The 19,003-nt window shown below is 39.0% G+C and overlaps 1 protein-coding gene and 1 long non-coding RNA gene across 51 annotated transcripts in view; one reads left to right on the forward strand and one right to left on the reverse strand.

The window, feature by feature from the left end:
- The window catches only part of LOC128247552 (uncharacterized), a 10,856-nt gene extending 10,566 nt beyond the window's left edge, over positions 1-290 (reverse strand). Inside the window, exon 1 of the long non-coding RNA XR_008263865.2 lies at positions 3-290. This is a non-coding gene — a long non-coding RNA (uncharacterized LOC128247552). The remainder of the gene's footprint in view (positions 1-2) is intronic.
- Positions 1-19,003, forward strand: part of LOC106872181 (membrane-associated guanylate kinase, WW and PDZ domain-containing protein 1) — a 668,717-nt gene that overhangs the window by 321,289 nt on the left and 328,425 nt on the right. The gene's annotated exons all lie outside the window — the stretch shown is intronic.

Raw genomic sequence — 19,003 nt, forward strand, 5'->3', positions numbered from 1 at the left:
ACCCAAGGTGCTGTGTAGTGGTACTGAGCTTAAAACCATGTGGTTGCAGAGCAAGCTTCTTAATCACATCCATCCATTGCCTTCACTGAACTTGTTTGTAAAAATAACCTCCAATGGGGACATGACAGCCTAATTAACTTCATCAGCACCAAAACACACACACACACACACACACACACACACACACTATTCAGGTTAAAGAAGTGACATTACAATACTACATGTGTGCAACACATGAGCATGCATGCGTACTCTTACTCACACACATATTCACTCGCTCCTTCCCTCCCTCACTCACTTGCGCTCTCACTCTTTTTTCTTACATAGTCACACACTCTTTCACTTACACTCACTCAGTCACACAACACTCACTCACTCTCTCTCTCACACTCATTCTTCCGCACACATTCACTCACACATTCACTTGCTCCCTTCCTCCCTCACTCACCCACTCGTTCTCACTCACACACACACACACACACACACACACACACACACACACCCTCCCTCTGTTAAAATCTTCATAGTCAATACTATACCACAAATGCTTTTGCTGCAAATCCTACACATCATAATCTTTGATGATCTTTCATAACAACAGCAACAACAACACCTAACACTGCTAAAGCTATATAAAGACTAGGTTCTTCCTTCAGGGCCACTCTGATCAATGCAACTGATATCAGAGAGCTGATTCAACTTATTAGCTATCACACACACACTACAGCTACTTTCCTCACATCGTTTTCTGTTTTTTCTCTCTGTTTTCTATCTCAAATACCTTATCCTCTCTTAAACTAGCAAGCAGCATACTACCTCCATCTACACCTATTCTGAGCAACTAGTGCTTCTCATGTTCTCATCTTCACAGTGCCTCATCCTGTATTCTCATTCAGGGTTTGCGCTAAACATTGTCCAACCATTCTTCTTCAAATCAGCTTTCCTCTGGAATTGTTTCAATTCTTGCTTTTATTTCTAGAGTTTCAAACTGAATATCAGTCTTGCTAGTCTGGTGGGGTCTTTTATACAGTTCAAGGGTGGTGGGCTTTCCTTCTCTAGTTATGTAGAACGATAATTGATATATAGACAGACAGACAGACAGACAGACAGACAGATGTATAGACAGTCAGATGAAGAGAGATTAATAGATATACAGACAGAGATATAGAAGATAGACAGGCAGAGAAAAAGAAAAACAAATATATAGACAGACAGACAGGCAGATAGATTGATAGATAGATATACAAACACAAAAATAGATTGAACAGATAGACAGACAGCTAGATATAAATATCGTGTGTGGGTGATTCTCTTTATTTAGAAAACATTACGTGATATTTTATCAAAGTGAAATATGTGACAGCCAACACAACAGATAAAACTATAATTATTACAGAAAAAAAAAATTGACTGTAGTCGTTTTGTTCTTTGTTTTTTTATTTTTATTGTTAATGCATTCTAAACTTTGAAAGTGAAAGTAAATGGACTTCAAAGCTTGACTGGAAGTGTTGGGATGACAAATCAGAGATGGGGCCAGGCGTGTCTGTGTGGTTAAAATCATTGCATTACTGTTATGTAGTTCCAAGTTCAAACCCACTGTTTGACATCATTGACATGTGTTTCCATACTCTTGTGGAACCTGGGGTCCACTCTAGTATTTTGGGTTGTACCAGTTTTTGAATGGTCCACTTAATGTTCTGCCTGGTTTAACACAACCCCAGTTCATTACTTGATGCCTTTTGTGGCGTCTGTTTGGTTGCCAGCATTCAGACCCAGTCTCTGGTCTGAGAATAACCATTGAGGTGTGGGTTATTCTTCATTCCTTTCCCATCAGTCATGGAACTCCTACAGAATAATTGATGGTCCCACTCTTTCTCCTTTGACGTAGTAAGATTATATGTATACAAAGATAATATATTGCAAACCTATTTAAGCCATGATACTTAGAAAATATAGACATGGCTTAGGAATACACGTGAAGTATTGAAGTTAGATCTAAACCAATTTGTTACCATATTTCTGTGGAAATAAATACAGTCTTTCTTCGTTTTTGAATTTGGTTTGTGAGATTTTTTATGTGAATTCATTTGTTGAAGCAAATCTTGTTGTTGTGTCTTGAGAGGGTTATTGCTTTAATAATAATAAACACATACATACCAGTGTGTGTGTGTGTTTGTAATTATTATTGGCACAATGACCTTTCCAATACTCTGTCTTTCATCATCACCATCATCAAACGTCTGTTGTCCACGGGCTAAATGGTTTGACCAGGGCTGGTAAGCTGGAAGGCTGCACCAGACTCAAGTCTGATTTGACATGGTTTTTATTATTGGATGCCCTTCCTAATGCCAACCATTCTGAGAATGTAATAAGTGCTTTTACATGCCACCAGCGCAGGTGCCATTTATGTGACACTGGTATCTGCCACAATTGTGATTCTTCTCAGCTTGATGGGTCTTCTTCTCAAGCACGACATAATGCCAAAGGTCTTGGTTATTGCCTCCATGAGGCCCAACACTAGAAAGGAACTCAGTCACTTTACATGCGTGAGGCCCAACGCTCAAAAGGTGCTTTTTACGTGCCACCAGCATGGGTGCCAGTTATGTGACACCAGCATCGGCCACGACTCTGATTTCACTTGGTTTGACAGGTTTTGATGGGTTTTTGTTTCAATTAAATTTGAAAATAATGAAGAGTTTGTCATTGGTAAGCTGATGTTTGGGACATGAATTAACATGAAAGCTTGGAGGAAGGATTAAATTTAGATCACTTTTAAACAGAAAGTTTGTTTCCTAGAACCAATGGTGGTCTGAAATGGGTTGATTGCAAAAGTGACAGTGGGATTTACAGGGGACATAAAGCAATAGTGGTTTATAACATTGATTCATACAACCCACACTAACATAGAAAAACAAATCTGAAAGAACTGAATTCTTTCAATCTTAATGTTTATCTGACAGAAATCATGGCTCTTCTATGATGGTATTCTTGGATTTATGAGTGAGAGAGTCAATTCCTCTTGTCTCCAGACTCATAGAAGTTATCAAACCCTTTGCTAATAGACAATAGAATACTCGTCAATTTAACAATGCTCTCAATACTTACAGCAGTAACTGCATATGTTGCTTGTTTGCAGCTAAGTGGACTGAGCCATTGAGAATGTCTTAGAGACAGCAATCTCTAAAAATTTAATTTTGAATTTAAGTTTAATTAAATTATTGAATCAATTTAATTAATCCACTTTATAATTTACTGATATTACATGTCTGCCTTCTTAATTCTTTCATTTCATTGGATGTTCACTTTGATATATAAACAATCTGTAGCACTTGAGGCTCTTTTTGTAACCTTAAAAAGCATGTTTTAAATACATGCAGACTTGCTGTATGTATTGTAACAGATCACCCTAAAGATATTAATTTATCATTATTTTATGTAAACATATCTGTCTAATTAATATATATGTGTAACTTTATTATTTATATTTCATTAATGCCTATTGCAAATGGATATAAAAATGTTTATTCGTATATTCATACTTTTGCGTAAACAAATGTCATTCTAAACTTATACATTTTTCTTAGTTGTATATAAAACAATGAGAAAAGATAGACAATATATACTGTCTTTACTTTCTCACTGACATTAAAATTAATAAACCTTTCATTATCATTTATATACATTATTAGTAGAGCAAACTTAAATATTTTCATTATTATTTTTGTTTATATCTTCACTATAACATATATGCACACACTTGGACATGAAATCTTTTGTGTTAGAGATTTTAAATGTATTATTGTAAGGTAGCGATGTGGCAAGGTGTAGGCATAACTGTGTGGTTAAGAAGTTTGCTTCTCAACCACATGGTTTCCGGTTCAGTCCCTTTGTGTGGCACCTTGAGCAAGTGTCTTCTAGTATAACAACTAGACCAGCCAAAGCTTTGTGAATGGATTCAGTAGACAGAATCTGAAAGAAACCTATTATATATAGTTGCCAGTACCACCAGACTGGCCCTCGTGCCAGGGGCACGTAAAAAGCACCCACTACACTCTTGGAGTGGTTGGCATTAGGAAGGGCATCCAGCTGTAGAAACTTTGCCAGATCAGATTGGAGTCTGGTGTAGTCATCTGGTTCACCAGTCCCCAGTCAAATCGTCCAACCCATACTAGCATGGAAAGCGGACGTTAAATGATGATGATGATGATGATATATATATATATATATATATATATATACGAACAGCCATGCTACATGGAAGTGAAACATGGGCTGTGACTGTTGAGGACATGCGTAAGCTTGCAAGGAATGAAGCCAATATGCTCCGCTGGGTGTGTAATGTCAGTGTGCATACACGACAGAGTGTAAGCACCCTGAGAGAAAAGTTGGATTTAAGAAGCATCAGATGTGGTGTGCAAGAGAGATGACTGTATTGGTATGGTCATGTGTTGCGAATAAATGAGGACAGCTATGTGAAAAAGTGTCACACCCTAGCAGTTGAGGGAACCTGTGGAACAGGCAGACCCAGGAAAACCTGAGATGGGGTGGTGAAGCATGACCTTCGAACATTGGGCCTTACCAAGGCAATGACTAATGACTGAGACCTTTGGAGATATGCTGTGCTTGAGAAGACCCAACAAGCCAAGGCCTATACCAGTGGGTGTAACCAGCCCACTTATGAATACCCCTCATTCATTGGACAATAAACTTTGCTTACGAAGACCTATTGAGGCAAGTGAAATCAAAATCCAAATCACTGTGGCTGATGACAGTACAGCCCGATTGGCACTCGTGCCAGTGGAACGTTAAAAGCACATCCAAATGGGAAGAAGATAAAGTTTGCAGTGATGGGGTGCCAGAGCAAACCCTCAAAGTACAAGAAGTTGAGTATAGGAGAGGATACAGATGGTAGATGAGGAGCGGAGAGTAATTAACTGACCTTGCTCGGTGCAGATCTTCACCAGGTATGGTTAATTAGATTAGAAAATGGCTTATCTCCTGCAGTTTCTTATGCAAATTCTAGAACTCATTCTGTTTTGTATTAAACTTGATAATGCTCTAAAAACTTGTTATTGGTTCTGTAATTGTCCTGCTCTATATTGGTCGTTACAGTTATGTTCCGTAGGCTTCATGCAGTCTCTACGTTTCAATCTATAATGTGTTGTTGCTGCTATATTATTCCAATGTTCCTAAACAATATGCTAAGTGCATTAAACAATGAGTTATAATTGATTACATCTACAATGGAGCTGTTAGTATTTTTCTCTATTTTGCCATACTTGTTATGTGCTGCCAACTACAATGAGACTATTTTTTTGGACTTGTTTCCATCACTTTGTTATTCTCATGTTTCATTATTATTATTATTATTATTATTATTATTATTATTATTATACTATTATTATTATTATTATTATTATTATAAGAGAGTAAGTGAAATGTTTATACTTCTCTATAAGCATTAACATAGCTGTTTTAGTGTTACTGAGATTAATAATTGTATTTACGAGAGTTCTTGTTGTATAAATGTAGTGTCAGTTAATGGTTAGTCTTCTGGCGTTATCAGTAATGCCAATAACTTATATTTCATTGGTTCTTTGTTTTTGTTTTGTTTTTGTTAGTTTGCTTTAGACATCAGGTGTGAGGTCATACTGGAGTACCATTTTTGCTAGCCTGTTGTTTCAATAAATTATTTATAGTACAGAGTAAAAGAAAAAAAAACTATTATTATTTTATCTTTCTTTTATCCATCCATGTTTCTGCCCATCCATATTTCTGCCCTTTATTGTTGCAAGTGTCATGAGGTTAGGATCCTCTGGCAACTCCACCAAAGGGTTCCATCAGAAGCAACCATTGTAACATTTTCCTGCTGGATTCCCAAGCAAGACCAACTGAGGTTACAGATATTTTTGGTCTACCCTTGTTTCCTGCCAGTTTGGCTCGGCTTAAAGAATCTGTTTTGCAATTCTTTCCTGCAATATTCTAACCACATGTCTGTAGTGCCAGAGGTGTAACTTCTCACTGCAGAGAAGCAGCAGCCCAACCTGGACAGACTCCCTTATCTCTGAGCTATGCACCCTGTTGGGTAACATTACTCTAGAGATCCTCTGGAGGAACCCCCATCTCAGCTGCTTGTATTTCTTTTTCATACTTTTTCATTTATTTTTATATTTTTGCTCTCAATGATATTTTATCATTAGTGCTCGTTGCCAGTGCCGCCAGACTGGCGCCTGTGCAGGTAACACATAAAAAACACCTTTTGAGCATGGTCGTTGCCAGAACCGCCTGACTGGCCCTCATGCTGGTGGCACATAAAAGCACCCACTACACTCTCAGAGTGGTTGGCGTTAGGAAGGGCAGATCTTTTTTAAAACGGGGGCCACATTTTTCATTAACGAAACACTTTGAAACTTGGAACACTGGTAGAATGTGTCATATAAAACATCTTTTTCTCTTAGTCTTCTTTAAAAAAAAAGAAATCCATAAATTATTCCATGTTAAAGTTGTCGTATTTCTGTAATTTCAACCAATCACTGACGTCCATTCTGCCGATATACATTAAGTGCCGACTACATAAACAAACGATTCTGAAACAATTAACCCTAACTCTAACCCTAACCCTAACCCTAACCTTAGGGTTAGGGTTAAAGCAAATTTAAAATGAAAAAAGCAAATAAAACGAAGAATCGTTTGTTTATGTAGTCGGCACTTAATGTATATCGGCTGAATGGACGTCAGTGATTGGTTGAAATTATCGAAATAAGACAATTTTTTACATGAAATAAATTCGAATACAAAAATATTTTTCTGTTCTATAACACAAAATAGATAAGTATACGAAGTTTGAAAGTCTTTCGGTACCAAAAACACTACGTAAAACATTAATGAAAAATGTGGCCCCCGTTTTAAAAAAATCCGGAAGGGCATCCAGCTGCAGAAACTCTGCCAGATCAGATTGAGTCTGGTGCAGCCTCTGGCTCACCAGTCCTCAGTCAAACCGTCCAACCCATGCCAGCACGGAAAGCGGACGTTAAACGATGATGATAATGATGATGGTGAGCTGGCAGAACTGTTAGCAAGCCAGGCAAGATGCTTAGCAGCATTGTGTCCATCTTTATGCTGCAAGTTCAGATTCCGCCAAGGTCAACTTTGCCTTTTGTCCTTTCAGGGTCGATGAAATAAGTACCACTTGAGCACTGGAGTCAATGCAATAGACTTACCCACTCCCCTAAAATTGCTGGCCTTGTGCCAAAATTCGAAACCAATAATATTTCTTTGTAAAAACTTCAACTGCTGAATTTGTAATAAAGCTTACCTGCCGTAAGCTCTTTTATTCATTGAAATCAAATCTTGCTTAGTGTTATAATTTTGTATTTTAATGTAAACTACTTTACCATTTCACTCAAAAAATACGTTCTGAAATATCCCTGCATAATAACCATTTAGAATGGCATGAGTTATTAATCAGCTGTCAGCCTGCTTATTTACTTTCATTACAACCATTGCCAAATAAGAATTCTAAATAACTCCTTCTTTGTTTATTGTATCTGTATTTTATAAGGCTTTCAAATACTTCTTTAAAAAAAAAAAAAAGCCGCCTCAAATAACTTTCTGAAAATTGTTATATTCACACCAGAAATGCACACACACACACACACACACACACACACACACACACACACACACACACACACACACACACACACACACACACACACACACACACACACACACACACACACACACACACACACACACACACACACACACACACACACGCGCGCGCGCGCGCGCGCGCGCGCGCGCGCGCGCGCGCGCACGCACACACACACACACACACACACACACACACACACACACACACACACACACACACACACACACACACACACACACACACACACACACACACACACACACACACACACACACACACACACACACACACACACACACACACACACACACACACACACACACACACACACACACACACACACACACACACACACACACACACACACACACACACACACACACACACACACACACACACACACACACACACACACACACACACACACTTTTTCTCCCTCCCTCTCTCTCTCTCTTCATATACACACTCACTATAAATTATTATTCAACATTGCATTCTATGCTGATGTAGGTTAAAGAGGTTTTAATCATAATTTGCCATATTGTTTCCATATCGTCTATTCATAGCCACCATGCAGCACATTACATTACCCAGTCATTACAAACCATTCTCTTCATGTCCTTGTTTCAATTCAAGCCAGAATCTTCCTTTTGTTTTCTGTCAAACCCTTTTCATTCAGTTATTTCATTTGGAATATGTTATCTTCAGTTTTATGTCCTGGAATAAACCCTAACTTCATTGTATCCATGTCAACTCTTAACTTCTGCCAGCAAAGCTAAGACCCTCCACCCACCAAACATATTATTTGGCCCTTTAACTTCTCTCTCTAATTTTTCTTTCTGCTAATTTACTCATTCTTTTATATTAGCTGAGAATGGCACTGCTACTGCTGCTGCCGCCTTTAAGACTCTTATCACCGTTAACACATTCTTGCACAATTTGATTGATTAACTATATGACTGACGATACACCAGTCCACCCTAATGCTTTCATCATTTTAACAACGTTCCCTAATCGTTCTGCCACTTTTACTGATTTCATGACCTTTGTCACTTGTTTGTGAAAGTGCATGGCTTAGTGGTTAGGATGTTGCACTCATAACCGCAAGATTGTAGTTTGATTCCCGGAGCAAGCAGTGTGTTGTGTTCTTTAGCAAAATGCTTCATTTCACATTGCATCAGTCCATTCAGCTGTAAACGAGGAGTAAACCTGCGATGCACTGACGTCCTGTTCAGGAAGAATGTTGTGATCTTGGACACTTATGCACCAGAGAAACTAGGTAACCAGTCCCTCTGGGACTTGAGACAGTAATGTCCAGGGATGATGAAGATAGCAGTGACAGCATTACTGCCGCTGCCTTTCTTTTGTCTTCCATTGCTGGATTTACCATCAAGTTTTACCAAATTGTTTTCTAATGTCTTGTAATTTTATTGCAACTTCACATATCTGTGTTTGTTGATGTTGTTGCTGTTTAACTCTGGTCCAGCCTTGATTGAATGAACCAGCATAATGAAAGGTATTCCATCCATGACCATCCTGTCTTTTCCAGGCTTGTTGCTCCTCCGACTACATCATAAGATATGTTCTTTCTTGAAGACAGTTGGGCTCAGAAGATTTATTGTCTTTCTTAAAGATCTGTGCTTCATATATTGAAATTATATTGTATTACAGAATCTCAAGAATATGTCAAATGTTCTATTTCTGCTACTACATTCCAACTCGATACTTCTGGCAAAAACCACCTGCTACAATTCCGGTATTACTGTCATCTTTGAAAATGGTTTTTACTCGAGTCTTGTACAACTGTCCTTAGTTGCTAATCCTATTTGTGGGACACTTTTAGAGATTATGGTATCTCTTATTATCAACCAATAACAATAAACAGTATTATTTACCATTCCCTGCAGCTATTCTATATTGTCTGACCATTTATCCCTCCTCTCTGATAAGTGTATTATACTAAAACCCTTATCTTCCAGTATTGTTACTTATCCAGGAGAGTACTCACATCACTTCACCTTAGTTGCACATGCCTTCCCACCTGACCTATGCACTTATCTACCTCACTGACACACATCTCTACATTCTATACAAAGCGCACACACACACACACACACACACACACACACATTAGCCCATCTGTTTTCTCAACTCTCTGCTGCTAGAAATAGTACCAATTTCTATTATATCACACATTGCCATCTTTAAAGAAAGAAGGACACATTGGACAATATAGTCCTAGATATACCAAAAGCAAAGGTTTTCATACCTGCAACACCTTTGATCATAGGTCTGTTTGATCATAGTCTACCATGGGCTAAGCAACAACAACAGCATTCTAAGAACAGTAATTCTCACATTCTGCTCCAACAAAAATAGCCACATTAGCCCCAGACTCTGATGGTGTAACTGCAGAAGAATAGCAACTGTTGTCCTCTGACCAAGTCTATCTCCCCCACTTTTACTGCGGCCAGCACCAGAATCTAAAAGCAGAAAAACAAACTAATAAAGGAGCCGCTACATGGCTGCTAGGCTTGCTAAAAATAGCAGCCAAATCTCCCTTTAATAACATTCCTATCAGTTTTTATCTTGTTTAAGTCATTTGACTATGGCCATGCTAGAGCACCACCTCGAGGAAGTTTTGATCAAATGAATTGATCCCAGTACTTATTCTGTCAGTGTCTTTTGTCAAACTGCTAAGTTATGGGGATGTAAACACACCAACACCAGTTGTCAAGCAGTATTGGGTGTGGCTGGGATGACAAGGACAGATACAAAGACATATATACATACAAGAGGCTTCTTTTGTTTCCATCTACGAAATTCATTCACAAGGCTTTGATTGGTCCAGGGCTGTAGTAGAAGACATTTACCCAAGGTGCCATGCAGTGGGACTGAACCCAGAACCATGTGGTTAAGAAGCAAATTTCTGACCACACAACCACAGAGAATAGAAAGGATGCTTTGGATAATAGAATTCAAGACAGAAGCTGGCATCATCATCGGTGTGTTGGATCAGAACAGACTTGCAACTAAATTACATAACAAGCAGACAGAAATAGACTTCAACTATGAAAACAGTAAGTTACTAGACTGCAACACTATCCTAGTGCTTGACTAACCACTGCCTGCCACTGTACACAATTGGGTCCTCTGCTAAGTGAAGAACTTAGACATACTGGAGCAATAAATCTATGAGGTACATATATTTAGTTATTTAGCTGGCCTTTATGGATTCTGTATGTCTGATCAGGCAGAGCTACCCATCAAGTACACCTGTGGCTCTACATCTCATTGTATCTTCAAGCTAAAAATAAGATCATTGGGGTATTCACACCTAACACAATCTCTCTTGCATACATAAACACTCTTCTTAATAGATCTGATTGCATCAGGAAATCTAATTTCTTGTTTATGCTTAACTGAAGGATTTGTGATTAGATGGTTTTTTATTTCTATCTCTAAACTCTGTGATACATTTGGCCAATGTAATGGAATAATTCTGCTGTTTATTCAAGCACAAAATATAAGGGTCCCCTCTCTCTCAATAATAATAATAATAATGTTTTCCATTCCATATCAATTTTCATTTCTGAGTGTCTTGTCTCAACTCGGCGGGTTACCGCCATTGCATTGAGACACCACATGGAAGAAAGAATAATGAACCAAAACCAGAAAAGAGGAGGGGGCGGTGGAGGGTATGTAGTTGTCAGGGTGGAAGAACATGGTAGGAATGGAAACTTTTGTTGCAGAAACTTTTGAGATGAGATTTGGCAATTTGAGAAAATGTTCATTCAGAGAAGTGAAGTGAAAATCATGGGAAGAAATGAAGTTGCTTGAAGAATGATGACTAGTGAAGCGTATGTCTGGGGGGGGGGGAGGAAGAGAGAGAGGAGAGAAGAGATGGGGGGAAGAAGGTGGTAGACAAAGTGTAATAAATAACTTAAAACAATGATTGTATTATCTTTATTTTATTCTACATGATTTGATCTGTTGAAAGCTAAACATTCTTATCAAAAGGTTCACAAATCTACCAAATACTTCGTAAATGTGCACCAGTGTTGTGTTGGTTTGTGGTTTGTTTGTGTGTGTGTTTGTACACATGCGCACACCCGTGCTTTTTGTGTTTGTGAGAGTGCATGTTTCTTTGTGTGTGTGTGTGTGTGTGTTCATGTGTGTATTTGTGTGTGTATGTATGTATGTGTAAGCATGTGTATTTGTCTGTGTATGCAAGTGTGTATTTGTGAGTGTATGAATGCACATTGTGTGTGTTCATGTGTATATTTGTGTGTGTGTGTATGTATGTGTGTGTATGTAAGCATGTGTATTTGTATGTATATGCAAGTGTGTATTTGCGAGTGTATGAATGTACATTGTGTGTGTGAGTATTTGTGTGTGTTCATGTGTATATTTATGTGTATGTATGTATGTGTAAGCATGTGTATTTGTCTGTGTATGCAAGTATGTATTTGCGAGTGTATGAGTGCACATTTGTGTGTGTGTGTGTGCATGTGTATATTTGTGTGTGTGTGTGTGTGTGTGTGTGCAAAATTAGATATTGGAAGTGTAAGTAATCTCGATCCAAGCTTGATAACTACTCTTTAAACTCTTAAAAGAAAAGGGTTTGTTTTCATCCTGAGAAGAGGCAGCAACTGTTTGTTCCTGCATCCTTTCAGAAATAGCTGCCGTCTACATTGATGTTGAAATTATTGATGATATAAATACATCGTCAATAACAAACACACCATTCACAATTCTGCTATTCTACTATTCTGCTTTATTTACTTAACACTTATTAAACTTCCTGTCAGCGAAATCTCTCTCTCCCTCTCTCTCTCCATCCATTTATCTGTCTCTCTATCTCTTTCTACCTCTCACTCTCTACCCTCTCTCTCACTCTCTATTTATATGTCCCTTTCTATGTTTCTCACTGCCTCTTTTTCTCTCCCTTTCCATCTGCCTATCTTTCTCTACACCTTTTTTCTCTTTTTTGCTACTTCTCTCCCTCTGTTTGTTTCTCTTTTGCTCTACCCTCACCTCACTATGTCGCTCTCTCCACCCCTCTTTCTGTCTTTGTTTCTCTACCTACTCCTCTCTCTCTCTCCCTCCCTCTTTCTGTCCCTTTTTACCTACCTCTTTCTCTCTCCCTCTCTCTACACCTCTCTCACTATTTCTTTCTCTTTCTTCCCCTCCCTCTCTCTCTATGTCTCTTTCCACCCCTCTTTCTATCTTTGTCCCTCCACCTCCTCTCTGTCTACTCCCTCTCTATCTGTCCCTTTCTTTCTATCTGCCTCTCTCTCTCGCTCTCTCTCTATCTCTATCTCTCGCTCTCTCTCTCTCTCTCTCTCTCTCTCTCTCTCTCTCTCTCTCTCTCTCTCTCTCTCCACCTTTCTCTTTCTTACTCTCTCACACACACATCAATAAATGGCAAAAAGAAACCCAGTGACATCCAGCTTCTCTGTATCTCAAGTCAGAATGTGCAATCTTTAAAATGTCATTCTGAATTAACTTTCCCTGTCTAATTGTACCTTCGTTATTGCTTCATTTAATGCTGGCCAGAAATTATTGTCTAATTCTTTGAAATGTTATGTCTTCTTTTCTCTACCCCATCCAAAATTTCTCAATTAATTTGACGTGGGCAGAAAATTTTCTTCTAATCCATGAGACCAATTTTGCTGCCTCCATAATAGTAATCATCATCATTGTTATTAATTACAATTGCATTGCAATGATTAACGACTCCTCATCATGTTTCTGCATATATGCGTGTGTAAGTGTGTTATTTCTTTACTACCCACAAGGGGCTACACACAGAGGGGACAAACAAGGACAGACAAACGGATTAAGTCGATTATACCGACCCCAGTGCGTAACTGGTACTTATTTGATCGACCCCGAAAGGATGAAAGGCAAAGTCGACCTCGGCGGAATTTGAACTCAGAACGTAGCGGCAGACGAAATACCGCTAAACATTTCGCCCGGCGTGCTAACGTTTCTGCCAGTTCGCCGCCTGTGTAAGTGTGTAAGTGTGTATCTATTTCTTTACTTGTTTCAGTCATTGGACTGCAGCCATTCTGGGAAACAGTCTTGAATGGGTTTTAGTAAAACATACTGACCCCTGTACTTATTTTCAAATCGGGTACTTAGTCTGTCTCTTTTAGACATAAATAAACACCTGTTGTCAAGCAATGGAGGGAACAAAGGCACACGGCTATATGAGCGTATTTATATAATTGGATTGTTACCTAACACTCCATTGTATTTTTTGCGTGAAGTGAAACCCCTGGGTTAGACCAGCTGTGATGGATATTTGATACTATATTTTTCAAATAATATATATATATAGAAAGAGACAAACAGATATCAAAATGTACAGTATGATATATATCCATTACAGCTGATATTACTAATCAGGTTCAGACTAAGAGTGCAGTGGGATGTTAGGTAACAGGTCAATTATGTAACCCTGTGTTCCTCAAGAGATGGCAGTTATGGAAGAAAATATAGCGACTGCTTTCTGTTATTGGAGGTGAAAAGACACTGGTTTGCTGTGAAAAAGACAACGAAATGAACCAAGCAAAGATTAAGTTAAGAGTTGTTTCTCTTGGCACCAAAAACCTCCTCTGAAGATGTTGCAGAGCGACGAGAGTTTTCTGGAAAAGTGTGCATGGGGAATGTGTGTATGTTTTAGGCCTGATGTTCTTGTAGGGTTAGATCAGTAGATCCCAAAGTGGATGGTATTGCCCTCCTGGGGGGGGGGGGGAGTTGTGGCGATTCATGTAAAGTCAACAAAATAATGGGTTTGTTAGGTTAAGTTTTATTTGTGAAATGCAGTCGTTTCGAATTTGCTTCAGAAAGAGGTGTATGTTTGTGATGGCTAGTTGAGGTGGGGGCACTAGGAATCTGGCCTGGGTGTCTTCTGGGTTAGAATGTGTGCAGTGGTACTATATCTAGTGTTTTCAGGGGGCATTTGGTGGGTAGATGCCCAAAACTAACATAAGTACTTACGTGTTCATTTGTATCATCGTCATCATCATCATCGTTTAACGTCCGTTTTCCATGCTGGCATGGGTTGGATGGTTTGACTGAGAACTGGCGAGCCAGAAGGCTGCACCAGGCTCCAATCTGATCTGGCAAAGTTTCTACAGCTGGATGCCCTTCCTAACGCCAATGTTTTAGTTAAATTCTTTGGACTATTTTTATAAGTATGGAGTGTGCAAAGGGGTACTGTATGTGGGGATTTATACTGAGAGTAGAAAAAGGGTCTATTGAGTCAATATCCACCCAGGTTAGGGCGTGTATGTGTCTGTGAGTACATTTGTGTATGTTTTGGTCAAATTCTTTGCCTGATTCCCAGATATTGGTGGTGGAAGACCCAAAGTCGGGGAACTGGGTGTTATAATCACAATAGGACACAAAGGTATGAAAGAATGTACTTCTTTTCATGTGGGCAAGGGTTAAAAATTTTGCTTCTGCTTTTCAGATTGATGTCTTTGCTAGGTATATTCTGCTTTTCTTGCTACTATTGAAGTAAGCTTTGTATTATTCTAATATCCTCTACTTTATGTTATATTCCATGTGCTTTCTTTCAATGATCATACATGCTTGGCTAGGTTCCATAGTCTGTTTTGACTTGGTTTGTACAGCACGATGCCCTACCTAACACCAACCTCTTTGCAGAGTATTTTTTACATTCAACCATCACCAGTGCTTTATATGTGGCACCAGTACCAAAGCATTTTATGTGGCCCCAGCGCCAGTGCTTTTTATGTTGCACCATTACCAGTGCATTTTACATGGCACCAGCACCAGTGCTTTTAATATGTGGCACCAGTACCAAAGCGTTTCATGTGACCCCAGCATAAGTGCTTTTTGGGCGTTAAGGGATAAAATGTTAGGGTGGAGAAGGTTGACAGGGCAAAGCTCTTCATGGATAAGCATTATCTAATATTTAGCGATATTCAGGTTCTTTGTTGGTGCCTGTTTTGATGATGGCTAAATACATCACAAAAGAACCTCCACTTGGTGGCTCAGCCTGCAAAAAACAGCAGCCAAACCAACCTCAAACTCAAACCCCACCAACTTAACCAGAGGAGGGACAAATTGGATAATGTAGTCCTAGATTGTTGTGTGTTGGCACTCCGTCGCTTACGACGTCAAGGGTTCCAGTTGATCCGATCAATGGAACAGCCAGCTCATGAAATTAACGTGCAAGTGGCCGAGCACTCCACAGACACGTATACCCTTATTGTAGTTCTCGGGGATATTCAGCATGACACAGTGTGACAAGGTTGACCCTTTGAATTACAGGCACAACAGAAACAGGAAGTAAGAGTGAGAGAAAGTTGTGGTGAAAGAGTACAGCAGGGTTCACCACCAACCCCTACCGGAGCCTCGTGGAGCTTTAGGTGTTTTCGCTCAATAAACACTCACAAAGCCCGGTCTGGGAATCGAAACCGCAATCCTATGACCACGAGTCCGCTGCCCTAACCACTGGGCCATTGCGCCTCCATGATTCCAAATAATAATAACAATAAACTGGAAAAGATTGAGAAGTACAAGCCTAGATACACTGAAAATAAAATGGGTTGGTCATAGCTGGAGTGTCTCATATATCTACACATGTTTGTAATGTTTACAGCAGGGAGGTCACTTTTAACAGACACACCCACTGTGTGTTTACTGGAGGTAATATTTTCATTACAGAAGTCAAGCTCATAAAAGTCCACTCAACAGAGGGGAGGGGGAGGAGGAGGAAAGGTAGAAAAGATACAAAGCAAAGAGAGACTATTTATTTATTTTTTTGTTTTCCTATTATTTTATATTGTCTCTTAAAGAACTCTGTACCCTTCTGCATGACATGTGGTATTTAGGACAACAAGGATTTGGCATCAACTGCTTGTAACCCAATATCTATCCAAGAACATCAATGCTCTGTCTCTCTTTTTCTCTTATTTTTCTCTCTTTCTGTCTTTGTATTTCTCTGAGAGAGAAAGAAAGAGAGAGAATGAATTATAAGTAAAAAAGAAAAAAGAAAAATATGCTATAGATTTGCTTCAATTTCTTCAGTTGTTCCCACAGGAAGAGTGATTTACAACTCAAAGGAAGAATGTGTAGTGGCCGATATTGTTGTTGTTATTGTAGAAATTGTTTTTGGATAAGTGAGTTGGTTATATTGATTCAATAGAGAGAATATATGACCCCAATAGAGAACACACAAGAAATTCCCATCAACAACAAAAGACAAAGTAAAAAAAAAGAAATAGTCACAGCAGATAAAATAACAATAAAAACGAAAAATAACAAAACATGTGATGAAATATGTCATATTTGCATACAAGAATATTCTGCATGAGTAGAAGTCAGAGCTCATTGTTGAAGAAGTCTGGTGACTGGATTTCGATTCCCTGATGTGGAGGATATCATTTCACTTGTATCATCAATATTCTCATGAGAAGAGGTGGGGGAGAAACTAAACAGCATAGACAGATACTTGTTTCACATGACCTCACCTTTAACAATTTCATTGAAATAATAGACGTGTTTAAACATATTTTCACATGTGTGAATGTAGGTTCGTGCCATGTCAGTCAACCTCCTGTTATGAGTTCAGACGAAGAGAAAGTGCCATCATTTTTCAGGCTATTAAACTTGTCTTTGGAGATAATTGTTTCCAATATTTACATCTACCTTACATTCCAGTTGCTTTGATCTCTGTTCATCATCAGGTGTTTCATTCCTGGGTGTGTACACAGTACCAGACTGCATTAGCACTAGAAACCTTTTGTTTTCTTTTTTCTTTTTTAATTACAGGTAAAACATTCTTGTCTATTAGGCATGACTGTGATGAGGAGCTTGCTTCCCAACCACATCGTTTCAGGTTCAGTCCCACTGCATGGCACCTTGGGCACATATCTTCTATTATAGCTTTGGGCCAATCAAAGCCTTATGAGTAGATTTTGTCAATGGAAACTGAAAGAATCCCATCCTCTGTGTGTGTGTGTGTAAGCAAGGTCTGGAGTTAAAGGGCCTTAGACTTAATTTAGTAAAGACCAAAGTCTTATTAAGTAGGGAAACAGACAAATCACAAATTCCTTCAGGGACATGGCTCTGCTTGATATGTAAAAAAGGCATAGGTAGAAACTCTATTAGGTGTATGAACATATAAGAGATGCAGCAATATCAGAGGAAGGTTAACAGAGAAAGTAGTCATAGTGTGTGGCAGGTGTACAGGTATAATAAACACTAGAAATATACAGAAAAAGACTTCATCAAATGCTGGGGGGGGGGGGCATTCTTAGAAGTAGTGGATAGCTTCTGTTGTCTAGGTAACATGTCAGTGGTGGAGGTGGATGCTCTGAGAGTGAAGCTGCTGGAATAAGAATAGGCTGGGCAAAGTTCAGAGAGCTTCTACCTTTGTTGGTAACAAAGGGCCCCTCCTTCAGAGTGAAAGGCAGATTGTATGATACCTGTGTGCTGGATGTAGTGTCAGTGTGTATGTACGACAGAGTGTAAAGGTCTTGAGAGAAAAATTGGGCATAAGCGGCATCAGATGTGGTGTGCAAAAAAAAAGACTGCACTGGCATGGTCATGTGATGTGTATGGATGAAGACAACTGTGTAAAGAAGTGCCGATCTCTAACTGTGGAGGGAACCTGTGGAAGGGGTAGACCCAGGAAGATATGGTGAATGTTGAGTCTTACAGAGGTGATGACAAGCGATTGAGACCTTTGGCCATTTGCTGTGCTTGAGAAGATATGGTAAGCCAAGTGAAATCATAGTTGTGGCCTGTGCCAGCGACATGTAAAAGGCACCCACTACACTCTTGGAATGATTGACATTAGGAAGGGCATCCAACTGTAGAAACCAAACCAAACCAGACTGGAGCCTGATATAGCTCTCTGGTTTACCAGTCCCTGTCAAACCATCTAACCCTTGCCAGCATTGGAAAACAGACGCTTAATGATGATGATGATGATGATATATATATATATATATATATATATATATATATATATATATATATATATATATATAAAGAACCCAGTACACTCTGTAAAATGGTTGGTACGAGGAAGGCCATCTAACTAGAAAACATATCAAAGGCAGAGAGTGGGGCTTGGCAGTCTTCTTGCTCCACAACTCCTATTGAACCATCCAACCCCATGTCAGTATATAAAATGAACTTTAAATGGTGATGATGTGATCATCTCAATTCTGGTTTTCACTCCTTCTCTCCTCTCCCAAGTCTTGTTGGTTCTGAATTGTCAGCAATGCTTCTGTAATATTTTTTTTTCTCTAGGTAGGGTGTGGGTCCTTCACAAACTCATTTTTTACCTCTGGGAAG

Source organism: Octopus bimaculoides, chromosome 4 (assembly GCF_046866305.1).
Source record: "Octopus bimaculoides isolate indiv1 chromosome 4, ASM4686630v1, whole genome shotgun sequence".
Classification (NCBI taxonomy): domain Eukaryota; kingdom Metazoa; phylum Mollusca; class Cephalopoda; order Octopoda; family Octopodidae; genus Octopus; species Octopus bimaculoides.